Below are 10,049 nucleotides of genomic sequence, written 5' to 3'. Positions count from 1 at the left end.
AAGAACACTTATGCCCCGGGTTTCACAGACCCAGAGAGTGGACCTACTGTAATGGGACATCCCACTTTTATTGTCGCTATTGGGGCTGCAAAACCACTGGTGACACAGCAATATCAGCTAATTCGACAGACCGGATCCCAAACTGACCTGGTACAGGACCAGAGCGAATGGATATAAGATTCTATCCATGATAAAGAAAAAGGGGGGAATGAAAGACTCCGCATATAGACACCCCCCCCCCAGCCATTGATTAACTAACTGCTTCTTGGCTTTTCTGTAATCGCTCGCCCTTCCCCTGTTAGACCCCTCCCCCAGTTAATTGTTTAACCACTCCCTTGCCTTTCTGTAACCACTTGGCTTTTAGGGGGTGATACTGGTCTCCTGTTTCAACAGGATACTTTATGCGCATAGTCACATAGGCAAGGGGGTCGCCTAGGTACGTGGGCCTAGTCACGTAGGCAGGATGTTTCTCTGCTGAGTAATAAGGTCCAACTCCCCCTCCTCACTCCCCCTCCCCACCTTTCTCTTCGCTCGCTGGGGTCCTTCAAAGCCAATCTACAAACACCGAGTATGCCTTACATTCAAACCAGCCAATAAGAACCTTGTAACTATGTTTCTGCTTCTGTACGTATGCTTTCGCTTCCCCAAACCCCATAAAAAGGCCCTGAACAAAGGGCTGGCGCGCGAGTCTTCCTAAGACTTGATCGCCCGCAGGTACCTGTGTCAACTCAATAAACCTCGTGCTGTTTGCATCTGATCAGTGGACTCGGCTTGGTTTTTGGGTCCGGGGGTCTCCTCCTGAGAAGGGGTCCATTCCGGGGTGCTTGGAGCCCCGGGGGATCTTTCACCCTGAGGAAGAGCCCTGCCAAGCCACGCCAAGTACATCTTCTCCCGTCCCTCCGAAGGGACCTGCACCCACTTCCAAGAGAAACTCTGCCTCGGGGAAAGGGAAATAAATACCAGGCTTCCGGAGGACTGCTGGACCCTGGGTCCTCCCTGATACGGGTGGCAGGGGATGTGAGCCACCGTCATGGCTCTCTAGCTGGAGCAGGCACGTGGGGAAGTCGAGTGTCAGTGCAGTCTCGGCCAAGTCTGTCTGGCTCTAACAGGAAAACGGATTCCCCGCTGTGGTAGCCTCCGTGATTCCCTGAATGTATCATTGGGAAATTCTCAGCAGCCTCCCACCGCAGAGAGCGGAGAGAAGAAGCCTGCTCTCCGCAACCTAGTCCTACAAGGGCACTAATCCCATCAGGAGGGCTCCACCCTCCTGTTCTAAGAAACGCCCAAAGGCCCCACCTCCACTGGCCTCTTGTGCTGGGGGTTCGGTTTTTTTTTTTTTTTTTTGAATTTTTTCAATTTATTTATTTTTAGAAAAACAGTATTCATTATTTTTTCACCACACCCAGTGCTCCATGCAATCCATGCCCTCTATAATACCCAGCACCTGGTACCCCAACCTCCCACCCCCCCGCCACTTCCAACCCCTCAGATTGTTTTTCAGAGTCCATAGTCTCTCGTGGTTCACCTCCCCTTCCAATTTACCCCAACTCCCTTCTCCTCTCTAACACCCCTTGTCCTCCATGGTATTTGTTATGCTCCACAAATAAGTGAAACCATATGATAATTGACTCTCTCTGCTTGACTTATTTCACTCAGCATAATCTCTTCCAGTCCCGTCCATGTTGCTACAAAAGTTGGGTATTCATCCTTTCTGATGGAGGCATAATACTCCATAGTGTATATGGACCACATCTTCCTTATCCATTCGTCCATTGAAGGGCATCTTGGTTCTTTCCATAGTTTGGCGACCGTGGCCATTGCTGCTATAAACATTGGGGTACAGATGGCCCTTCTTTTCACGACATCTGTATCTTTGGGGTAAATACCCAGGAGTGCAATTGCAGGGTCATAGGGAAGTTCTATTTTTAATTTCTTGAGGAATCTCCACACTGTTCTCCAAAGAGGCTGCACCAACTTGCATTCCCACCAACAGTGAGGGGGTTCGGGTTTTAACATAGGAATTTTGAGGGGTCATGAACATTCATCTGGCGGCAGATGATGGTGGACCTCTGACCTTGATCAGACGGCAGCCCAATCCCAGCTCCCACAGCGGATAACTTTGCTCGCATGAATCTGTTTCTCAGTCTTGGTATAAGCCTCTTGGTCTGCTCAGTGCGTCTCCTCCTCACCACCGGGAGGATGCAAAGAGCCTGCCTTGATTGGGAAGGCGAGTAGCACACACAGTCATTGTCTCGCCCCAGACAACCCTCCTCGTCCTTGAGCCTTGGCGTTTCATGGGACATGACGCTGGTCATGGAAGACTTCAGCGGGTTGGACCCATTGAGCAGGAAGTGGCAGATCTGGGGGCCGCTCTCATAGGATCCATGGGCGGCCGAGTGGGGAGATGACCCCTCCGGGCTGCAGGAAGGTGGATGCTGCTTCTGTGGTGCAGCATTCTGCGCCCCGGGCTCTGTGGCACAACAGGACACCTCCTGTGGGCCACAGCACTGCCTGTTTGGAGCGGGGCCTGGAGGAAGTCTGGGCTCTGCAACACAGCTGTTCTGCTCAGCCTCCGCCTTCGGCTCAGGTCATGACCTCAGGGTCCTGAGAATGAGTCCCGTGTCCGGCTCCCTACATAGTGGGGAGCCTGCTTCTCCCTCTCCCTCTGCCCACCCCCTCCTGCTCATGCTCTCTCTCTCACAAAAAAATAAATAAAATCTTAAAAAAAAAAAAAAAAAGCCAAGAGCGACCCCTCCTGTATTCCAAGGGCCGCCCTGCAGGGAATGGGGATGAAGAAAGTACCGACTTCTTGGTGAGGCTAAAAGGAGATAATCAATATTAATCACATATCACAGCAACGAGCACACTGTCCTTAGCCTGACTCCCTTCCTTGACTGAGGAAGTGGCTGAGGTGCAGAGGGGACCTGGCATGACTCATTCCTACAGCAGGTCAGTTAGTAGCTGGGACAGAAACGCAGCCTCCACACTCCACGGGCGCCCGCACCTTCTGCCCGCGGGGGGTTCCCTGCAGCCTCCTCTAGAACCCAAAGAGCTGTGTATGTTTAAAAATAGTGAAAACTGCAATTAACAAAATTCAGGATATGGTATTTACAATTCTCTGTCTTTAAGAAAAGGATTATGCAGAAATGTGAGCATAAAAATGCACAATGTACAAGTTTCTTTTTTTTTATAAATGCAAAAACCATTAAGTAGCCACAGAGCTAATAATACAGTGTTATTGCACATTTACCTTCTCCTTCTGTGGCATTAACACCTGGCTAAATTCATTCCTAAGTAGCCTGGAGCAAACCAGGGCTGGGGTGCTTGTCGTCCTGGTCAACAGCCTCCCAGGAAAGCAGAAATGTTGAAAAAAGGCAGTTGTAACTTGGGGCAAAAATTGACCTAATTATTTGTGATTATATGTCGTGTTTTTAAAGGCGAGCCCTTCAATATGCCAATTGTGTGATTCTTTTTTCAACAGAGCAAATTGTATTGTTCTTGGAACATTTCTTCGTCTCTAGCTACAAACCAACAGTCATTCTTTCTTCCCTGTTTAAATTATGTTAATCAAAATAAAAGAACAGGCACTAACATCTGGTTTGTCCCTCAATGCTTTTTATGACTCTTTACAAAGTAAAATAATCTTAGAAAGTTTTTGATCTTTTTTCCCATTAAGAACTCTGGTAATGGCCCTTCCCATAAATACAGAGCATATCATAAAGAAGGAATGCTGATTTTTATTGAATCTAGTACTTGCCAGACTTCACATCTCCCGGCTGATTTAATCCTCAAAACAACCTCAAGAAATGGGTTTCCATGCACCCGTCTTATCATGGATAAGGAAATGGAGCCTCTGGGAAGCGAAGCGCTTTACTGTGGGTTTGAGTAAGAAAGCGGCTGACTGGCATTCTGTCTGGCCGTGTCCGTCTTCTGAGGGCGCAACAGCAGCACCGAGACCAAGAGGTGGACCAGAGCCAGGGGCCTGCTTTACTCCACGCCGGCTGCTTACCAGCTCTGTTAACTAGGAGAAAAGTGTGGAATCTAAGGTGCTATTTTCATCTGTATAAAAGAGGCATGGTGGTAATAATCCTTCCTGGCGGGGCAGGTTCTCAGAATGGTTCTTTCTTGGCCATGCTGGCTGGCTCTCAGTCGTGGGTCTGCCTCAGGCCCCTCTCCTGGCCTTTGCTCACTCCTGGAGCACCCTAGGACTTCCCGCAGCAGACCTGCCTCCCACCTGGTTTCCAGTAAGCGTTCCTCCATGGCGGCCATCCATACACGCTCTCTCGCCCTTCTTCCTTCTCAACTATAACACTCTGAGTGGGGCTGCTAGAAAGAAAGGAGACAGAAAGAAAAGAGAGAACCCGTAATTGGCCGCAGTAGCTCTGGCTCCTGGGAGAAACACATAGTTCCTTCTTGGAATAGTCTTTTATTTAGCAAAACCCAGGGATGTGCCATTGAATCATTGAAAAGCTAGCCCCAGGCAAACAGAACCCAATTGTTCTGCGCAATAAAGTAAGAACGTTAGTTTTTCAAGGATTAGCTACAGGAAAGAAGGAAAGGCCTGTGAGGGAGGGAGGAGCCCAGAAAGAGAGGTGATGGGCTTGGTGGGGAGTGGGGGGATCCTGCTGTAACACTAAGAGATTTTTTCGAAACAAGTGTCTAACATCTCACTGTAAGGCATTAGTCTGAATGGTAAACTCACAAACCTCCCCCACACTTCACTCCAAACAGGCCCCCAACAGCTGTCACCTGCAGCTCTGTAGTGAAGGCATCTGAGGAATGCCCAGCGTAATGTGGAGTGATGGGTATGGAACAGAATGAGATGGGTATGGAACAGAATGAGAGGCACAGGAGGGCATTCAGAAACCAAACAAAATCAGTAGATGGTATAGCTCTGAAGTAAGGGGAGATAATGGGGAAAAATGTGAGATCCCACTGAAGTCTCTGGAGAGACAGTGAAGGGTGATATGGAGGTGGCAGGAGTCAGGCTAAATTAAATCTTGTCTAAAAGGATAGAGTTCTCCGACTGATGTATAGATTACCACAAATGCAGGGGATTTCCTGATGAACCAGATGGAATTATCATATTACGAGTGAAGTCTATGATTTTTCTACAGGATGAGCTAAATGTGCATGTGCCTTCAGGATGAAGGTTTGCTGTGGTTGTCTATGACCCTCAAGGGTTAGAGGGTCAGCAGAAATGAGACGTTCAGCTGTTTAACACAGTACAATCCAACCAAACAGGCAGTGAAGTGGACATGGCTTCTTGGTGTCCTTGGTTGGTGGATGAGACCAGTGTTGTGGGGGAGATACCAAGGGTCAGAGCAACACCAGCCAAGTTCCCTAAATTCCAGCTGTTTTGGCCCTCCAAGCCCAGAGGCCCAGGTCATCAGCACCTCAACCAATGAACCTGCTGTGTAAGTACCACATCATCTGAACCAGCTTCCAAAGCTGAGTTTGTGCAAAGGGCCTCCATATTGAAATGTTCAGTTTAATAGTTTCAAGGGCTATGGATTTTTGACCTCAAAACTATGAACGGCCATTATGGTAAAGTATTTGTGAGAGCATCTTCTTGGAAAATATCTCACTTAAATTTGTAAGGGTGTTTGCCACAGGACGTTAACTTGCCAACACCAGGAGGACTCACTCACTTCACTGGATGACTTCACTGGACCCGTTTATGCTAACTCATCTGGTATAAAAAGATGAGGAAGAATCTTTTAGAATTAATATACCTGTACAGGTATTTCCCCCTCATAAATAAAGTTGTTCTGTGAGCAAAACACAATGACACTAACAAAGCAACTTTAAAACACAATAAGGATAAGGGCAAGATGGTGACACTGTCATGGTTTTCCAGTCTCCTCAAATTAAAAAAATAGCAGAGTAATTGGGATGGAAAAAGGGAAATAGTATAGTATATAAAATGGAAATATAAAAAGAAAATTAGTAGAAGAAAAAGATCAAAAGGATTTGAGAGACAGTGATGGGTAAAGAAGAAAGGCAAAGACAATCCAACATATGCTAACAGACCCTTCTTCCCCCGCCCTTCCCCAACAGAAAGAAAGAAAGTAAAAGTAAGGCAGTAGAGAGGACCAAATAAAAGCAACTATCAAAGAAAAACTTTCCTGAAAACAAGCACAGTGACCTGAACCATGAGTCACTGTGTTTAAAGGGGACATGTTGGGCCTGGACCAGAAAGGACAACTCTAAGACACACTCTATTAAAATTATTAACTTCACAGAATAGAAATCCTTTTGGCTTAAGGTAAAATGACCAAGTAACTTACAAGGTATTACACCTTCACAGAATACTTTAATGCTAAAACGCAATGGAAGAAATGAAGTAACATAGTACAGATACCCAAGAAAGAAAATGGAAGCCAATTTTTTTTTTTTTAATTTGGTCAAAGTGACCGTTAAGTGTAAGGGCTACAAACTGTGATGAAGTGGAGGGAATGAGGGGATAATTCTCCTGTGTGCCCTTCCTGAGTAATCTACTAACTAATATGCTTCAGGCAATCAAGAAATGATTAGAGAAGCTTTTCCTAAGAGCTATGACCCCGAATATACTTAACTATAGAATGAAGAGTAGTGGGGCTAGGGTGAAAAATACTTTGTACTTGTCATACCCTCTGATAACAAAGATGTAATTCAGCTATCAGAAATGGGCAGACAAGGGAAAGATTATATAGAGAGTTAAGCCTGCTGGTTGCCTTAAAGGTTTCATTGAGCACTAAATAGATACTACATTAAATACATTGGGGAGAAGGAGGAGAGGGAAAGAAGAGTTTACTAATTTCAATATTGTTCATAGTAAGGAATTTTAAAAAGATGTACACCATCCAACATGGTAGCCACCAGCTACAGATGGCTATTTAAATGTACGTTAATTATCATTAAATACAATTTTTAATTCAGTTTCTCAATTATAGTGGCCGCAATTCACATTTCATTTCATATGAAGCTAGCAGCGAGCATACTGGAGAACACAAATAAAGAACATGTTCATCATTATAGAAAGTTCTTTGGATAATGTTACCACTGATTGCATTTTTTTTTTTTAATCTGGACTGCTTCAAGAATTTGTGTGTGATCCTTGCTCAGGGGTCATGCTAATATCTGTATTGCTCCAATTTTAGTATATGTGCTGCCAAAGTGAACACAAACCGACAGCATTTTTAAAAGGAGTAAGGATACTACGCTGAGATAGCAGTCTACAGGTAACCATGGAAACAAAACATCTGATCTATGGTATTTGGTCACGGGAGCCTGAGCAGATTACAGATAGGAATTCTCTACCTATTGACCTACAGATTCAACACAATCACTTATCAAATCTCTCTGACTTCACTGCAGAAACTGAGAAGCTGATCCTGAAATTCATATGGAAATTCAAGGGGCCCCGAATAATGAAAACAATCTGGGAAAAGAACAAGATTGGAGGAGGACTCACACTTCTAATTTCAAAATTTATCATAAAGATACAGTATCAGGAGAGTGCAGTATTGACAGAAGGACACTATCAACAAAAGAGAACTGAGAATCCAAAAATTAACCCTTAGTTTTACAGTTAGTTGATTTTTGACCAGAGTGCCAAGACAATTCAACTGGGGGCAAAGAGTCTTCCCAACAAATGACACTGAGGCAACTAGCTTTACACATGGATCCCTACCTCGTACCATACATAAGAATTAACTCAAACTGACCACCGACTTTAATGCAAGAGTTTAAACCATAGGCACAGCTGGGTGGCTCAGATGGTTAAGTGTCTGCCTTCAGCTTGGGCTGGGATTCCAGGGCCCTGCTCAGGGGGAGCCTGCTTTTCCCTCTCCTACTCTGCTTGCTATGTTCTCTCTGTCAAATAAATAAATAAATAAAATCTTAAAAAAATTAAACAAGAGTTTAAACCATAAAACTCTTAGAAGAAAATGTAGAGCAAACATTCATGACTATGGTTTAGGCACAGCTTTCTTAGATATAATATTAAAAACACAGGTGATAAAAGAAAAAATGAATTAGAATTCATCAACATTAAGAAAATTTTGTGTTTCAAGGATACAATCAAACAGGAGAAGACAACGCAATTAGGACAAAATATCTGTAAATTACATTTGATAAGGCAGTTGATCCAAATATATAAAGAATTCTTATAACTCAGTAATAAAAATGTATAACATGGTAGCTATAGTTAATATTGCATATTTGAAAGTTGCTAATAAAGTAACCTTAGAGGTTTTCATCATAAGAAAGAAATTTCTTACGTATGGTGATGGATGGTAACCGGACTTATTGGTGACCATCTGGCAACATATACAAATATTCAATCATTATGTTGTACACCTGAAATATAATGTTATACATCAATTATGCCTCAGTAAAAACATAGACAATTGATCTTAACAGGCATTTCTCTAAAGAAGATACACAAATGGCCAAAAGGCACATGAAAATGTATTTCTTTTGACAACTAACCATCATTTGATGATTTGACATTAGACGTCAGGGAAATAAAAAGCAACACCACAATGAGACGCCATTTTACACCGACTAGATGGCAGCATCCAAGAGCCACAGAACAATAAGCATTGACAAGAAATGCTTATTATAGAAAAATTGGAACTCTGGTGGGAATGTGCCGCCATTTTGGAAAACAATCTGGCCAACTCCTCAAAAAGTCAAAAATCAGTTACCAAGTGACCTAGTAATTCCGCTCCCAGGTATATAACCAAAAGAAATAAAAACACATGTCCACCCAAAAACTTACACGTGAATGTTCAAAGCAGCATGATTTATAACAAGGAAAAAGTGGAAATAACCAATGTCCATGAACTTATTAAATGTGGAATATTCATACGATGGAGTATTCTTCAGTCATAAAATGGAATGAGCTACTGATACACGCTAGAACACGTATGAACTTTGAAAACACTATGCCAAGGAGTCCAGTCACAGAAGCCCACATAATGTAGGATCCCATTTCTATGAAAGAACCAGAACAGGCACACCTATAGAGGGGGAAAGGAAATTAGTGATCGCCTGGTGTGAAGAAGTTTGTGGGCATTATGGAGGAACTGCTAGTCGTTGTGGGGTATCTTGCTGAGGTAATGAAGATGTTCTAAATTTCATCATGGTGGTGGCGGTACAAGGCTGTGAGTACACAGAAAACAAGTGAATTGCACACCTGAAATATGGGAATTGTACGGTATATCAATTAATGTAAATAAAATTGCTATATATCTACGTAGAAATTTTAAACAGGAAATAAATAACCAATTAAAATAGCTAGAAAAAGGGAAAAGGAAAACAAAAAAGTTCAGAAATGGAGAATGAAAAAAAAAACAGACATCAATGAGATAGAAAACAACAACAAAAAAGAATTAATAAATGAATCAAAAAGTTGGTTCTTTGGGAAATAAAATAGACGAACCTGGGGCACCCAGGTGGCTCAGTCGGTTAAGTATCTGCCTTTGGCTCAGGTCGTGATCCCAGAGTCCCAGGATCGAGTTTCGCATCGGATCCTCCCCCATTTCGTGCTCTCTCTCTCTCTCTCTTTCTCTCTCTCAAATAAATAAATAAAATCTTTAAAATAGACAAGCTTAATATTATGAAGTGGGATAAAACACACAAAAAAGACAAAATAAGAAATGACAAAGGGCAATAATCACCCAGAGAGAATATGAAAAGTCATGAGACTATTTTGAGTAACTCTGAAAATAAAATGTAAAACCTAGAGGAAATGTATGCTTTCCTAGGAAAACTGATTTAACTTAAATCGATCCCAACAGAGAGAGAAAACTTAAATAGACCAATTTTCACAGAAACAGAAAATTGTACAAGTGCTCTTTCTAAAGAGGGACCAGGCTTGAATGGGTTCATAAAGAAATTCTACCAAGCTTAAAAAAATTCTAATGTAACTTACACGATTATAGGATATAACACAAGTAAAGTCTCCAAATTATTTTTATAAAGTGAGCATAACTTTGATGCCAAAACTTAACAAAAACTGGGGAGGGATGAGAAAAAACTCCAGACCACTTCCACTACTA

General features: G+C 43.0%; 1 non-coding gene across 1 annotated transcript; it reads right to left on the bottom strand.

The window, feature by feature from the left end:
- Positions 1-7,062: 7,062 nt before the first annotated feature.
- Positions 7,063-7,166, bottom strand: LOC122894906. The gene has a single exon (XR_006381906.1). It is a non-coding gene; the product is annotated as a U6 spliceosomal RNA (small nuclear RNA).
- Between the last annotated feature and the right edge of the window lie 2,883 nt (positions 7,167-10,049).

The sequence above is a fragment of the Neovison vison genome, chromosome 13, assembly GCF_020171115.1.
Source record: "Neovison vison isolate M4711 chromosome 13, ASM_NN_V1, whole genome shotgun sequence".
In the NCBI taxonomy this organism is placed as follows: Eukaryota; Metazoa; Chordata; class Mammalia; order Carnivora; family Mustelidae; genus Neogale; species Neogale vison.
Note: the sequence above shows the minus strand (reverse complement) of the source record. Positions and strands in the feature narration are given on the sequence as shown.